Source organism: Ranitomeya variabilis, chromosome 5 (assembly GCF_051348905.1).
Source record: "Ranitomeya variabilis isolate aRanVar5 chromosome 5, aRanVar5.hap1, whole genome shotgun sequence".
Classification (NCBI taxonomy): domain Eukaryota; kingdom Metazoa; phylum Chordata; class Amphibia; order Anura; family Dendrobatidae; genus Ranitomeya; species Ranitomeya variabilis.
The window spans coordinates 260,159,709-260,177,125 of NC_135236.1; the positions used below are offsets into that span (position 1 = coordinate 260,159,709).

The window sequence follows — 17,417 nt, forward strand, 5'->3', positions numbered from 1 at the left end:
TGTTTGCCACAGCTCGCATTGATGTGCCATCCTGGATGAGCTGCACTACCTGAGCAACTTCTGTGGGTTGTGGACACCACCGCATACTACCTCTACAAGTGAGAGAACTGACAAAATGTAAAAGTGACCAAAACAGCCAAAAATAATGATAACAGAGAAATGGTCTGTGGTCACCACCTGCAAAACCACTCCTTAATAGGGTTTGCCTTGCTAATTGCTTATCATTTCTACCTGTTGTCTGTACTATTTGCACAACAGCAGGAGAAATTGATTCACAATCAGTCTGGCTTCATTACTGGACAGGTTGATTTCACAGAAAAGTGATTGACTTGTGTTGTTTATCTGTTCCCTTTATTTTTTGAGCAGTGTATATTGCAACCAAATCCATTGGTAAGCTTCAGATTTCATGATTCGTGTTGGCACCCTTGAAATTGTTCCATAAATAAACTATTTCAATCTGACTGACCGATCACAGCAGGATAGATTAGCAGGTGTTTAAATATCAGCACCTCCCGCCCAATCACAGCAGGAGCTCAGTGCTCTTAGTGGCCGAGCTCCTGCTGTAACAGCCAAGGAGAGTGCCAGCACCATACCTGGCTGTTTAACTCCCTAAATGCTGTGATCAAGGGCTCCCGGTCTATTCAGATCGGCGCTCCCACGACGTCATCTTGGGTGCTTCACTGTTGCCATGGCTCCCGGGGTCGTCATGATGACCCCAGGGTCACTAAGCTACGGAAAGCTTCTTAGACCATGCTCAGAGCATGGTCTAAGATTCTTCTGTATAGGTATAATGCATTGCAATGCTGATGTATTGAAATGCATTATACCTGCGATCAAAGTTTAAAAAAAAAAAAGTGAAAGTCCCACAGAGGCACTAAGTAAAAAAAAGTTTAAAAAAAACAATTGTAAATATACATATAAAAAATTACGGAATAAAAAAAATATATATTACTCTAATAAATACACATTTTTATGTATAAAAAAACCCCAAAAAGTACATGTTTGGTATCGCCGCGTCCGGAATGACATGTCTGTAAAATTGACACCAAACACCCACACTACTTCCCAGTGGGCATAATACTACTCAGACAACACAGGATAAGGGTAAAACAATGTGGCAATAATTTATTGAACCACAGACAATAACATATAGAAGAGTCCCAGGATTTGGCAAGCAGTTTAATTCTTGCATCTCAGCGGTGGTCGGGTATTCGATCTATCGAAGCTGGCACAGCTCCTCTAGTCTGCACTTCTTGTTGCGACTATATCCCCTCCAGTCCTTCTCACAAGGCTGAGCAGGTGGGGTTGGACAAAGTGGCATCCAAAACCAGCTGTGTATGCATCACCTATGGTCTACTGGGTCTATCTACCTCCCTGATGGTGGATCCCTTGGACGATGGCTACGAACAACAGTCATTTGCAGCTCTCTTGGAACCACTGGGCTTAGTAGTATCCCACTGCTGCCACCAAGTGTGGGGACACGAGGGTCAGTAAGTGATCTTGTCTTCTGGTCCGTCTGTCTTTAGAAAGACCGCATTGACCAGCACTCGTCCCACTGAATGCCCGCACTCCTTCCCAGTGGGCATAATACTACTCAGACTACACAGGCTGAGGGTAAAACAGTGTGGAAATACTTTATTAAACCACCAACAGACAATAACGTATAGAACAGTCCCAGGAAATACACAAGATGGTGCAAATTAGAGTCTCCTCCTTCCACTGGCTCGCCAGGATTAAAGTAGCTGCGACTTGGAGCTTCCAGAGTCGAGTTCCCTCAGCAGTGGCACCCAGCTTTTGGCAGGCACCCACAGAGAGGAGGTAACGACAAGCTTAGGAAGCCAACAGTTCATTGGGGTACGTGGCCAGGTGAACTGATTGGCCAAACCAGGCTGGGACAAACATCACCATGGGGCCAAGTAACCTTACTGTCCTAACCCAGTTTTTCCGAATGTCTCCATGGGGCCAAGCAACCTAATTATCATAAACCTGGATTGTCCAAACATCTTTGTGGGTTCAGTGCTGGTCAATGGAACAGATCTGGATTCCTCCAGCTAGGGCCATGTTCCCTTAAGCTGGCATCATGTAGAATCTCTTCGAAAACAAAGGCAGATCCCCATTTTATGGTTCACAACTGTCCTTCAAGCCATCATCCACAGGTCAGGGGGAAGATGGAATGAGGTAATCTCCCATTGTGTGAGTATTCAATCAATTTGCATAGTTTATCCTTCATTGTTGGCAGGTCACCAAGCTGTATGGACTGGTACAAGGGGTAGTCAACATATTAGAAAACATCACGTGTTCAATGACCCTGCGTCTCTGCATCCAAGGATAGCAGCACCATAAGTTGCAACAAATATCAATTCAAGAGTCAACTTTCAGGCTCATATGTACAATGGCCTATTTCTCTGGGCCTACTGAAATAATAAGTATGAAAGTAAGAATAAATGCTGTGTCATCATACTGGTTTCTGTACAATGTGCCTTTCAAAACTCAGAAAGTGATAAAAAAATGTTATGTGCCCGAAAATGGTAACAATAACAACGTCAAATCGCTCTGCAAAAAACAAGCCCTCACATGATTCTGTTGACAGAAATATAGAAAAATTATAGCTTTCAAAATATGGTGGTGTGCGGAAAAATATATTTTTTTAGTAGTGTGTGACAGCTGCCAAACGTAAAAAAATATAGAAATCTGGTATCGCTGTAACTGCACCAACCCGATGAATAAAGTATCCTAATCACTTATGCTACATGAGGAACAACACAAAAAATAAATAAAACCAATTCTTGACCTCCTACTGATTTGTTCATTCTGCCTCCCAAAGATCACTGTAAGATGTAATTTATTCTGCGCTCTATGCTGAGCGTTTACACTGGAGTTTCCATGTAAAACTCTGAAATACTTGATTCAGATGGAATCCCCGGTGGAAGATTCCCTATAATGAGGCAGGTGGAAATGCTCTGGACGCTGTCTTGCCTATGACCTGTCGGTGTTCATCTTTTTAGGCGTACATATAAGCGTGCTCCGCCACAATTTTGTCCACTTCTGAAAAGAATCACGTCACTTGGAGATTTAGATGGAAACCCTGATGTACTTGCTCAGCGTAGAGCGCAGGATAAATGTGATCCAAAATGTTCTGTAAAATGTTTCCAACAAAAGCTTCAATTCAAGAAAAAAAAAAAGGAAGTCCCCACTCAAGTCCGTCATCTGTCTATGTAAATATAGGGGACTTCCACATTGCTAGTAGTACAAAGGCTCTGGAAAGTCGCTATGGCTCCTCACGCGCCAAAAGTAATACATGTAGGGTATTGGCGCAATTAGGAGAAATTGCACAACAAACTGTGAGGTCCACTTTTTCCTATTAGCCCTCATAAAAATTAAAAACTTAGGGCTAAAACAACATTATAGCAGTGAAAATGTAATAATTCTTTCTTCATTGCCCAATGGTATAAATTTCTTTGAGGCACATGTGGTGTCAACATGCTCATTGCACCCCTAGATGAATTAATTCGGAGGTGTAGTTTGTAAAATGACATCACTTATTGTGTTTTCTGCTGTTCTGGCACCTCAGGGGCTCTGCCAATGTGACATGGCACCCTCACACCATTCCAAAAAAATATGAACTCCAATGTGGTGCTTCTTTCCTTCTGAGCTTTGCAATGTGCCTCAAAAGTAGTTGTATGACCACATATGGTGTATTGGCATACGGTTATAGGATGTTTCGCCCCCAGCAGTTCGCCCCCGGGTACATCCTGTTTGTGACACCAAGTTGAGTTGCCCGCCAGGCCAGTGGGGTACTTGGTACCGGGTCCGGTACTTGAAGGGGACGTCACGGTGGCTGCGACCCGGTCAGTGGCCCTGGGCACTCAAATAAAAGAGAAAAGTCTTTTAAGGGTTTGGTGAATAAAGTTTGTGTTCGTGATGCCACCTGTGGTATTCGGTCAGTAGGGACCGACGCTGCTTAAAGGGGTCCTCTGGGGTGATGGTATGGCAGCTGGATGGTATAACTTCGGCGAACTGCTGGGGGCGAAACATCCAAATCCCACTGGCATATTCAGGAGAAATTGCACAACAAATTTTGAGGTCCATTTTCTCCTGTTACCCATGTGAAAATAAAAAAAATTGGGGCTAAAAGAAAATTTTTGTGGAAAAAAAATTATTTTCTTTATTTTTATGGCTCTACTTTAAACTTCTGTGAAGCACCTGGGGATTTAAGGTGCTCACCACACATCTAGATACATTCCTTGAGAGGCCTAGTTTTCAAAATGGGGTCACTTGTGAGAGGGTTTCACTGTTTAGGCACATGAGGGGCTCTTCAAAGGCGACATGGCAACTGCTCTCGTTCCAGCCATTTTTCCATTCAAAAAGTCAAATGATGCTCCTTGCCTTTTGAGCAGTGCCATGCAACCAAACAGTAGTTTTGCAACACATATATCGGGTATCGACATACTCATTTTTTTTCTTCCACATGGCATTAATAATAAACCTCTTGAATGCGGTTTTGTGGACTTTGAGGGGTGCAGTTTTTAGAATGGTTTCACTTTGGGGTATTTTCTGTCATATAGGCCCTACAAAGTCACTTCAAATGTGATGTGGTGCCTTAAAAAATGGTTTTGTAAATTTTGATGGAAAAAATGAGAAATTGATGATCAACTTTTAAACGTTCTAACTTCCTAAAAAGTTAATTATGTTTCAAAAATTGTGCTTATGTAAACATGTGGGAAATGTTATTTATCAACTATTTTGTGTGACGTAGCTCTCTGGTTTAACCCCTTAAGGATCAGGGGTATTTCCGTTTTTGCGTTTCCATTTTTTGCTCCCCTTCTTCCCATGGCCATACCTTTTATATTTTTGGTCAAAATGGCCACGGGAGGGCTTGTTTTTTGCGGGACGAGTTGTACTTTTGAAGGACACCATTGGTTTTACCATGTCACTGTGTACTTGAAAACGGGAATTAAAATTCCAGGTGTTGTGAAATTGCAAAAAAAAGTGCAATCCCACACTTGTTTTTTGTTTGGCTTTTTTACCAGACTACTTTTTTTTTTACTAGACTCCAAACATGTCTAGGGTCTTTTTTTTTAATTTAAGTGGTGAAAAAAAATTTCCAAACTTTGTTGAAAAAAAAAAAAAATCTCATTTTCTGATAGCGTCTCCATTTTTCGTGATTTGGGGTTTGGTGATGTCTTATTCTTTGGGAGCCAATCTGTCGCTTTTAATGATACCATTTTGGTTCAGATACGATCTTTTGATCACCAGTTAAAGCATTTTAATGCAAACGTAATTCTGGCATTTTGACTTTTTTTCTCGCTAAGCGATCAGTTTAATCCTTTTTTTAATTGTTGATAGATCGGGCGTTTCTGAATGTGGCGATACCAATTATGTGTATGTTTGATTTTTTTTTCATTGTTTTATTTTGAATGAAATGAAAGGGGGGGGGGGGTGATTTGAACTTTTATATTTTTGTTATATTTTTAAAAACATTTTTTTTAACTTTTGGCATGCTTCAATAGCCTCCATGGGAGACTACAAGCTGCCATAATTTGATCGGCTCTGCTACATAGAGGCGATGATCAGATCACCTGTATGTAGCAGAATTACACACTTGCTATGAGCGCCGACCACCAGGTGGCGCTCACAGCAATCCAGGAGTAACAACCATAGAGGTCTGTAGGAGACCTCTGGTTGTCATGCCGACCCATTGACGACCCACGGTCATGTGACACGAGCGCCGATGGAAGGAGTTAATGACGCGCTTCCTCAGAGTTTGACAGCGGCATTTAACATTTTAACAGCCGCGGGTGGATCGCATTTTTTTTATTTTACCGCTAGAGTGGTGTCACTAATCTTAATTCCCTGCCCCAGTATAATACTCACCAGTCGCTGTCGTCTTCTATTATCGGGGCGGCTTTCTTTGGTCTTCTGCAGTTTGTGACTTGATGGATCGCTCCAGTATCTGCTGGGTGACAATTTAATGTCAATAATGGGCTACTAAACAAATAAAGTTGCACTCTGTAGTAATATAGCATGTAAAAATGAAATACATAATATTTGAATTGCATTGCTGCTCTAAATAATAAGAAAAGAATGGAGACAGCACGTAATTTGGCCAGTTTATGCATGCCCAGAACCAAAAAGGCAATCTCCGGTTACTGGGAACCTATCTAAGGCCGGGGTCACACTAGACCGTAATACGGACGAGTGCTATGCGATAAAAAAATCGCATAGCACTCGGCCCAATGTTAATCTATGGTGCAGCTCCCATCATCCGATATTTTCTCCACCGTATTCAGGATCCGAGTGAAATCGCAGCATGCTGCGATTGTCAGCGTATCTCGGCCGAGACTCGCCAATGCAAGTCTATGGGTGCGAGAAAAAATCGGATTACACACGGACCATGCGTGTGACTTGCGAGAAATACGCAGCGGTGTTAGAGAAAAGCCGGTAATTCAATTGCCGGCTTTTCATTACTCCTGCCTAAACCCAACATGATATGAGACATGGTTTACATACAGTAAACCATCTCATATCCCCTTTTTTTTTTGCATATTCCACACTACTAACGTTGACCCCCCGTGGCTAAAAACATCTGCCCCCAGCCACCCCAGAAAAGGCACATCTGGAAGATGCGCCTATTCTGGCACTTGGCCACTCTCTTCCCACTGCCGTGTAGCGGTGGGATATGGGGTAATGAAGGGTTAATGCCACCTTGCTATTGTAAGGTGACATTAAGCCGGGTTAATAATGGAGAGGCGTCTATTATGACACCTATCCAATATTAATCCAATTTTATGAAAGGGTTAAAAAACACACACACATTATTAAAAAGTATTTTAATGAAATAAACACACAGGTTGTTTTAGTATTTTATTGTTCTCTCAATCCATCCGGAACACCCTCGCTTGGCAAAATAATAAACCCACAATACAGGTCCTTCTCAAAAAATTAGCATATAGTGTTAAATTTCATTATTTACCATAATGTAATGATTACAATTAAACTTTCATATATTATAGATTCATTATCCACCAACTGAAATTTGTCAGGTCTTTTATTGTTTTAATACTGATGATTTTGGCATACAACTCCTGATAACCCAAAAAACCTGTCTCAATAAATTAGCATATTTCAACCGGCCAATCAAATAAAAGTGTTTTTTAATAACAAACAAAAAAACCATCAAATAATAATGTTCAGTTATGCACTCAATACTTGGTCGGGAATCCTTTGGCAGAAATGACTGCTTCAATGCGGTGTGGCATGGAGGCAATCAGCCTGTGACACTGCTGAGATGTTATGGAGGCCCAGGATGCTTCAATAGCGGCCTTAAGCTCATCCAGAGTGTTGGGTCTTGCGTCTCTCAACTTTCTCTTCACAATATCCCACAGATTCTCTATGGGGTTCAGGTCAGGAGAGTTGGCAGGCCAATTGAGCACAGTAATACCATGGTCAGTAAACCATTTACCAGTGGTTTTGGCACTGTGAGCAGGTGCCAGGTCGTGCTGAAAAATGAAATCTTCATCTCCATAAAGCATTTCAGCCGATGGAAGCATGAAGTGCTCCAAAATCTCCTGATAGCTAGCTGCATTGACCCTGCCCTTGATGAAACACAGTGGACCAACACCAGCAGCTGACATGGCACCCCACACCATCACTGACTGTGGGTACTTGACACTGGACTTCAGGCATTTTGGCATTTCCTTCTCCCCAGTCTTCCTCCAGACTCTGGCACCTTGATTTCCGAATGACATGCAAAATTTGCTTTCATCAGAAAAAAGTACTTGGGACCACTTAGCAACAGTCCAGTGCTGCTTCTCTGTAGCCCAGGTCAGGCGCTTCTGCCGCTGTTTATGGTTCAAAAGTGGCTTTACCTGGGGAATGCGGCACCTGTAGCCCATTTCCTGCACACGCCTGTGCACGGTGGCTCTGGATGTTTCCACACCAGACTCAGTCCACTGCTTCCTCAGGTTCCCCAAGGTCTGGAATCGGTCCTTCTCCACAATCTTCCTCAGGGTCCGGTCACCTCTTCTCGTTGTACAGCGTTTTCTGCCACATTGTTTCCTTCCAACAGACTTACCATTGAGGTGCCTTGATACAGCACTCTGGGAACAGCCTATTTGTTGAGAAATTTCTTTCTGGGTCTTACCCTGTTGCTTGAGGGTGTCAATGATGGCCTTCTTGACATCTGTCAGGTCGCTAGTCTTACCCATGATGGGGGTTTTGAGTAATGAACCAGGCAGGGAGTTTTTAAAAGCCTCAGGTATCTTTTGCATGTGTTTAGAGTTAATTAGTTGATTCAGAAGATTACGGTAATAGGTCGTTTAGAGAACCTTTTCTTCATATGCTAATTTATTGAGACAGGTTTTTTGGGTTATCAGGAGTTGTATGCCAAAATCATCAGTATTAAAACAATAAAAGACCTGACAAATTTCAGTTGGTGGATAATGAATCTATAGTATATGAAAGTTTAATTGTAATCATTACATTATGGTAAATAATGAAATTTAACACTATATGCTAATTTTTTGAGAAGGACCTGTATACATACCCTCTCTGATGAACTGTCAGGTCCCACGAGGTAATCCATCTGAAGGGGTTAATTATTTTACAGGCAGGAGCTGTGCTAAAGCACTCGCTCATGTCTGTAAGCCCCAGGTGATGAAAGGAAAGCTGAGTGATCTGTACTTACATTGAGTTGCGGTGAGGCGCCCTCTGGTGGATGAACTCATATGAACTCGAGCGTGGGAACTTTTCCAAGGCTCCAGTTCATGAGAACATCCACCAGAGGGCGCCTCAACGCAACTCAATGTAAGTACAGATCACTCAGCTTTCCTTTCATTTCATCACCTGGGGATTACAGGTACGAGCGAGTGCTTTAGCGCAGCTCCTGCCTATAAAATAATTAACCCCTTCAGATGGATTACCTCGTGGGACCTGACAGTTCATCAGAGAGGGCATGTATATTGTGGGTTTATTATTTTGCCAAGCGAGGGTGTTCCGGATGGATTGAGAGAACAATAAAATACTAAAACAACCTGTGTGTTTATTTCATTAAAATACTTTTTAATAATGTGTGTTTTTTAACCCTTTCATACAATTGGATTAATATTGGATAGGTGTCATAATTGACGCCTCTCCATTATTAACCCGGCTTAATGTCACCTTACAATAACAAGGTGGCATTAACCCTTCATTACCCCATATCCCACCGCTACACGGGAGTGGGAAGAGAGTGGCCAAGTGCCAGAATAGGCGCATCTTCCAGATGTGCCTTTTCTGGGGTGGCTGGGGGCAGATGTTTTTAGCCACGAGGGGGGGGGGGGGAGCAATAACCATGGACCCTCTCCTGGCTATTAATATCTGCCCTCAGTCACTGGCTTTACCACTCTGGCGGAGAAAATTGCGCGGGAGCCCACGCCAATTTTTTCCACAATTTAACCCTTAAATTTAATAGCTACAGCGCTGAAATTTTGCACATACACACTACTAACATTAGTAGTGTGGAATATGCAAAAAAAAGGGGATATGAGATGGTTTACTGTATGTAAACCATGTCTCATATCCTGTCGGGTTTGGGAAGGAGAAATGAAAAGCCGGCAATTGAATTACCGGCTGTTCACAGATATCGCGCTGAATGAAATATAAATACAGAATATATATATATGTGTCTCAATGACATATATATATGTATACTGTATATATGTTTTAACAAACATTTGAGCACATAAATCCATTAGATGTCGGTTTTGCAAGCCTGCGAGAAAATCTCGGCATACGGATGCCATACGGATGTCACACGGATGTCAAAGGGATCATTTGATGCGAGGAAATCGCATCCTCGCACTGCACACGGATCACTGTTTTGGAAACATTTGTGCGATTCTCGTCCGTGAAAAACGGACCGTTTTTTTATACGTTGTGTGTGTCCCCGGCCTAATATGAATCCTCTCCTAGTCTGAAGCCTGTAGTTCTGGGTAGGTAGGATTTATATTCAAATAAATTTCATATATTTCATGTTTACAGCGCTGCACAGTGCTTTCTTTGTTACATATGGAGATGGCTTCTCTTAGTTTGCACCTGTACACACCAGTTTTCTGTTTGGATGGGACAGTCAGACTTTTGTTATTTGAATAATGGGCTACCAGACATGGATCATGGATCATCTGTTATGTGTCCGATCACAATATTTCTTCCATTTGGAGGAAAAAAAAAATGTATATATTTTATAAATTTTTATACTGTGTATTGAAGGTTTAGCTATAAATCACAGACAAGGGTTTGAATCGTAATTCTCTGTCATTATTTAGTATTTCTGAGCGTTTTTAAATGACACTGTACAGCTGGTTTAAAATAAAGGCTAATCATAATCCTACCATTTACACACTGTTATCACCTTCTCATTGCTGATAACCAGGGACAGAAATCCAATATACAGTATATACCACAGCTAAACAATCTCAATTACATTAAATTGTTCCTATGTTTTTTTTTAAATTGTTTAAAAGGCTCTTTCCATCTAATAAACTGATTGCATTTTGTTAGGAAATGCAATAACATTGTGATTGGTGGTAGTCCAGTGTCTGAGATCCCTAAAAATCCTTTGCGTTGCATCTATTCAGTTTTCCCTGCTTGGTAGCCTCTGGTCACATGGCTGCATGGAATTGCAGTGTAGGTCCCATTGAAGTGAAAAATTGAGAGGAACGCAACAATACACTAATGTTACATCTTGTTCTTCTTAGGACTAGTGGGAGTCCCAGATGTCTGACTCTGAGAGCATAAAGTGATAGCACATCCTAGTGATCAGCTTATCAGATGGGAAAACTAATTGAAATGAATGATCTCTGGCTGCCTGCAGCTGCAACTAGTGAGCACTCATGGCATCCAGATGGGACCATTCCTCATTGAATTCAATAGAAACTCTATAAATCCATCTTCAGTAAGCTTCCTCAGTGATGACTGCAGACAGTAACAGTATTTTATTTAAAAGGGTAAAATATGGCAAACAGCAAGGTCTGGTGGGGTTCCAACTACTTAGATCCTGTTCCATCCCTAGAATGAGGGAACGTAGCCCCTTTGGCATTTCCTCCAGGACTCCTGACCAGATGCTTTACATAGATCTGTACTGTGGCCCCATTTCAGGAAAAGAATGAGACTGGGGCTGTACAGAGGCAAAAAAAAACACAAATCTGGAACGGCTGCTTTTCTTTTCTAGTTTTGTGTTAATTCTTGCATAATGACCTACTATGTATATCTGCCCCTACTCTACAAAAAAAGGAAAGCCACTATTAGAGGGGTTGTCCAGTACTGGACATCCCCAGTTTAATCAATTCAGGACTCCATATAAAATAAGAACAGTGGATACTCGCCTTCTATAGAGGCATCTGTCCAGCAATGTTGGTAGCGCTATTCCCGGAGCCGTTACTAGTTTATCAGACGTCAGCTCTTACAGAATATCCATACAACAGCGGTTGATCATTGGCACGTAACACTACAATGTCACACCACCGCCAGGAACATCAGCATCATCACTGGACCAACGCAGTTACAGGGTTAGGCTACTTGCACACTGGTGTTTTTTGTCCTCCGTCGCAATGCGTCGTTTTGGTCAAAAAACGCATCCTGCAAAAGTGCTTGCAGGATGCGTTTTTTGTCCATAGACTAACATTAACGACGCATTGCGACGAATTGACACGTCGCAACCGTCGTGCGACGGTTGCGCCGTGTTGTGGCGGACCGTCGGCTGCAAAAAACCTTACATGTAACGTTTTTTGCTGCCGACGGTCCGCTTTTTCCGACTGCGCATGCGCGGCCGGAACTCCGCCCCCACCTCCCCGCACCTCACAATGGGGCAGCGGATGCGCTGGAAAAATGCATCCGCTGCCCCCGTCGTGCGGCGTATACAACGCTAGCGTCGGTAACCTCGGCCCAACGCACTGCGACGGACCGAGCCCGACGCTAGTGTGAAAGTAGCCTTAGAATATCCACTGTTCTTATTTTATATGAGGTCCTAAATTGATCTAAGCTGTGGTTGTCCAGTAGTAGAGAACCGTCATGTCCAAGTTCAGTCACCCTCTATAATGTCTTAATAAGAAACTGGTTATCTCCAGGGATGCTATTTACATGCAGGTATAGGGGTAATTTGCAGGAAATGGTTTAGATTATGTCTAGCAGGTTTAGTGGAGTAATGCCTGCTTGGAGAAAATGAAGTCGTATCCTCCCTGCAGTCATCTGGGCAGTGCATGGCGCTGTTACAGCCAACGATCACTACACAGTGAGTGCACTGTAATAATTCCCTGCCAAATTGAATGACAGCTCCCTCAGCACACATCCACTCAAAACCAGGCAGTCAATCGATGTGCAAGAGAGTAATTACAGTGCACTCACTGTGTAATGAGCAGTGCTCGGCCCAGAAAACTATAAGTGAGAGGCCGCAGGGAGAATATAACTTTATTTTCATCTTTTAGCTGCACTTCCAGTAAACCTGCTAGACATTTGAAAATTATTTGCTTGAAGATTTCCACTATATCTGCATGTAAATAGCGTTTTAATCATGTCTGGCTGCCGTACTTGAGCAACAGCTACAGGGACAAAATAATAGATTATCTGTGCACCTGGTGGTGCTGCAAGCTGTTAAAGTCACTTCTCATTTTATAGGGAGTGTACAGTGATCACTCACAGCACACTGATTGACAGCTTGCTCTGCAGACACATGCTGCACACAAACACTGCAGAGCAGGCTGTCAAGTGTGTAAAAGAGTGACCACAGTGTGGTCACTGTGTAGTGAATGGTGATGAAACCACTCCCTGCACCGCCCCAATAACTGCAAGTGTGCAGGAGAGTGATCACAGTGTGCTCACAGTGTAGTGAATAGTGACTGGAAAAGCTCCCAGGACCGCCCCAATAACTGCAAGTGTGCAGGAGAGTGATCAGAGTGTGCTCACTGTGTAGTGATTAGTGACTGGAACAGCTCCCAGCACCGCCCCAATGACTGCAAGTGTGCAGGAGAGTGATCACAGTGTGTTCACTGTGTAGTGAATGGTGACTGGAACAGCTCCCAGCATTCCCCCATTGACTGCAAGTGTGCAGGAGAGTGATCACAGTGTGCTCACTGTGTAGTGATTAGTGACTGCAACAGCTCCCAGCACTGCTTCAGTGACTGCAAGTGTGCAGTAGAGTGATCACAGGGTGGTCACTGTGTAGTGATTAGTGACTGCAAAAGCTCCCAGCACCCCCCAATGACGGCAAGTGTGCAGGAGATTGATCACAGTATGCTCACTGTGTAGTGATTAGTGACTGGAACAGCTCCCAGCACCGCCCCAATGACTGCAAGTGTGCAGGAGAGTGATCAGAGTGTGCTCACTGTGTAGTGATTAGTGACTGGAACAGCTCCCAGCATTCCCCCATTGACTGCAAGTGTGCAGGAGAGTGATCACAGTGTGCTCACTGTGTAGTGATTAGTGACTGCAACAGCTCCCAGCACTGCTTCAGTGACTGCAAGTGTGCAGTAGAGTGATCACAGGGTGGTCACTGTGTAGTGATTAGTGACTGCAAAAGCTCCCAGCACCCCCCAATGACGGCAAGTGTGCAGGAGATTGATCACAGTATGCTCACTGTGTAGTGATTAGTGACTGGAACAGCTCCCAGCACCGCCCCAATGACTGCAAGTGTGCAGGAGAGTGATCACAGTGTGCTCACTGTGTAGTGATTAGTGACTGAAACAGCTCCCAGCACCGCCCCAATAACTGCAAGTGTGCAGGAGAGTAATCACAGTGTCCTCACTGTGTAGTGAACAGTGACTGGAACAGCTCCCAGCACCGCCCCAATAACTGCAAGTGTGCAGGAGAGTGATCACAGTGTCCTCACTGTGTAGTGAACAGTGACTGGAACAGCTCCGAGCACCGTCCCAATAACTGCAAGTGTGCAGGAGAGTGATCACAGTGTCCTCACTGTGTAGTGATTAGTGACTGGAACAGCTCCGAGCACCGCCCCAATAACTGCAAGTGTGCAGGAGAGTGATCACAGTGTGCTCACTGTGTAGTGAATGGTGATGAAACCACTCCCTGCACCGCCCCAATAACTGCAAGTGTGCAGGAGAGTGATCACAGTGTGCTCACAGTGTAGTGAATAGTGACTGGAAAAGCTCCCAGCACCGCCCCAATGACTGCAAGTGTGCAGGAGAGTGATCACAGTGTGTTCACTGTGTAGTGAATGGTGACTGGAACAGCTCCCAGCATTCCCCCATTGACTGCAAGTGTACAGGAGAGTGATCAGTGTCCTCATTGTGTAGTGATTAGTGACTGGAACAGCTCCCAGCACCGCCCCAATGACTGCAAGTGTGCAGGAGAGTGATCACAGTGTGCTCACTGTGTAGTGATTAGTGACTGCAACAGCTCCCAGCACTGCTTCAGTGACTGCAAGTGTGCAGTAGAGTGATCACAGGGTGGTCACTGTGTAGTGATTAGTGACTGCAAAAGCTCCCAGCACCCCCCAATGACGGCAAGTGTGCAGGAGATTGATCACAGTATGCTCACGGTGTAGTGATTAGTGACTGGAACAGCTCCCAGCACCGCCCCAATGACTGCAAGTGTGCAGGAGAGTGATCACAGTGTGCTCACTGTGTAGTGATTAGTGACTGAAACAGCTCCCAGCACCGCCCCAATAACTGCAAGTGTGCAGGAGAGTAATCACAGTGTCCTCACTGTGTAGTGAACAGTGACTGGAACAGCTCCCAGCACCGCCCCAATAACTGCAAGTGTGCAGGAGAGTGATCACAGTGTCCTCACTGTGTAGTGATTAGTGACTGGAACAGCTCCGAGCACCGCCCCAATAACTGCAAGTGTGCAGGAGAGTGATCACAGTGTGCTCACTGTGTAGTGAATGGTGACTGGAACAGCTCCCAGCACCGCCCAAATAACTGCAAGTGTGCAGGAGAGTGATCACAGTGTGCTCACTGTGTAGTGAATGGTGACTGGAACAGCTCCCAGCACCGCCCCAATGACTGCAAGTGTGCAGGAGAGTGATCACAGTGTGCTCACTGTGTAGTGAATGGTGACTGGAACAGCTCCAAGCACCGCCCCAATAACTGCAAGTGTGCAGGAGAGTGATCACAGTGTGCTCATTGTGTAGTGAATGGTGACTGGAAGAGCTCCCAGCACCGCCCCAATGACTGCAAGTGTGCAGGAGAGTGATCACAGTGTGCTCACTGTGTAGTGAGTGGTGACTGGAACAGCTCCCAGCACCGCCCCAATGACTGCAAGTGAGCAGGAGAGTGATCACAGGGTGGTCACTGTGTAGTGAATAGTGACTGGAACAGCTCCCAGCACTGCCCCAATGACTGCAAGTGTGCAGGTGCATGGAGAAAATAACTTCATTTTCTCTCTGTAGACAAGGTTGCAGTAATATTTCTGGACGTTACAGCTTCCGATTATTTTTCCATGTATGTGCCCACTCCCTACAGCAGTCATATTAAGCATGCTGACCTATCTCTATTCTACTGAGAGGACTACCCAAGGCTTTGGCTAATATCACCATGCATGCAGTTCCTAATGTGGCTGTCTTTGGAGGAGAGGTTATAAATATAAGGATGAATGACCTCGGGGAGTTAAAAACATCCAACACCGCGGAGACACCATCACGTGTTTCTCTACGCAGTGATCCAGAACACTTCCCCCATCCCTAAAGGGAAATATGCAAATGCATGTAGAAAAGCCGCGGAGACACCATCACGTGTTTCTCAACGCAAGCAATGAATAGCCAGGTCTTTCACCGGGAAGGAACAACCACGGGAAGGGCAGCATCCAATAAAGGAAAACCACCAATGCCAAACATGGTATCCATCCACAGACAGCTGTTTCGGGGTATTTGCCCCTCATCAGTGTGGAGTAGGAAACTGGCTATTAGGAGCAGTGCCTAGTGAAAAGACTATAAATATAAGTATGAATGACCTCGGGTAGATCAAAACATCCAACACCGCGGAGACAACATCACGTGTTTCTCAACGCAGTGATCCAAAACACTGCCCCCATCCCTAAAGGGAAATATGCAAATGCATGTAGAAAAGCCGCGGAGACACCATCACGTGTTTCTCAACGTAAGCAATGAATAGCCAGGTCTTTCACCGGGAAGGAACAACCATAGGGGTGGAGCCGCATATTCATCCCTGTAATGAGCGGTACCACGTGACCGCTCATACAGGACAAGCTGCGGCGCTGAGAGGAAGCATCACGGGAGCTGGGTGAGTATTTTAATGCAAGCGGGCGGGCGCACAGGGGGTGGGAGGCGGGCGGTGACCGGGAACTTTATTTTAAAAACAAAAAAAATAAAAAAACATGATTTTTTATTCCTTCTCTCCAGCGAACGTTGCTGGGGAGAAGGGATGAATACCGGCTTCAGCACCACACGCAGGGGGAACAGCGCTTACTGTAGCGCTGTCTCCTGCACGGTCCATGTGGTCCTCAGTTGGCACACGGCTGCCGCACGTGTGCCACACTGATGTGCCACGTGAGCACACGGACACGGATAACTCCAGTACCGATTTTTCCGGTACCGGAATTATCTGGACGTGTGAGACTGGCCTTACAGTGTGGGGGAATCGGTTATTAAGACGCCAGTGTAATTAGTCCTTAGTGCACAACTTTGTGCTTAACTCTACATGGCTGTGGAGCTATTTTACCTTGTTCGGCGGAATTCACATGACCCGTTCTCAGACCTGAATTCTTTGCCCAACCGTGGATGTCCTGCCACACACTAATAATATCATATATGCCTATGAGGCTGTTTGGGTCATGAGACTGGGGATTGTGGTCTGAGAAGAGTCCACACAACACTGAAGTGTGAATTCTGCTAAAGGTTAACCCCTTCACCACCAAGCCTGTTTCCACATTCATGACATGGCCAAATTTTACAATTCTGACCAGTGTCACTTTAGGAGGTAATGACTCTGGAAAGCGTCAACATATCCCAGTGATTCTGAAATTTCTTCGATATGTCTTGGACAAAATTTTCAAACTTTAAATTTTTATGCACTTAAACCAGAGCGATATGTCATACAAAATTGTTAATAAATAACATTCACCACATGTCTACTTTACATCAGTACAATTTTTTTGTTTTCTTAATATTTTTTCGCATCTTGGCACCGCCAAGGTTGAAACAGGGATTTTTGTGTACTCATCGTAAAATCATTTTCTCCGAGCCACTCATTGGGGGACACAGGACCATGGGTGTATGCTGCTGCCACTAGGAGGCTGACACTAAGTGATTACGAAAAAAGTTAGCTCCTCCTATGAAATATGCACCTACCACTGGCTCCAGCCTCAGCCAGTTCAGTGACAAAGCAGTAAGAGATCATAACCATCAAATACAGGTATAACATGTCAAACTAAAAAACAAACATAACCATCAGGCCAACAGGGTGGGT

The 17,417-nt window shown here is 44.3% G+C and overlaps 1 long non-coding RNA gene across 1 annotated transcript in view; it reads right to left on the reverse strand.

The window, feature by feature from the left end:
- LOC143775706 (uncharacterized) overlaps nt 1–17,417 on the reverse strand; it is a 142,262-nt gene that overhangs the window by 107,984 nt on the left and 16,861 nt on the right. Inside the window, exon 2 of the long non-coding RNA XR_013215693.1 lies at nt 5,875–5,956. This is a non-coding gene — a long non-coding RNA (uncharacterized LOC143775706). The remainder of the gene's footprint in view (nt 1–5,874; nt 5,957–17,417) is intronic.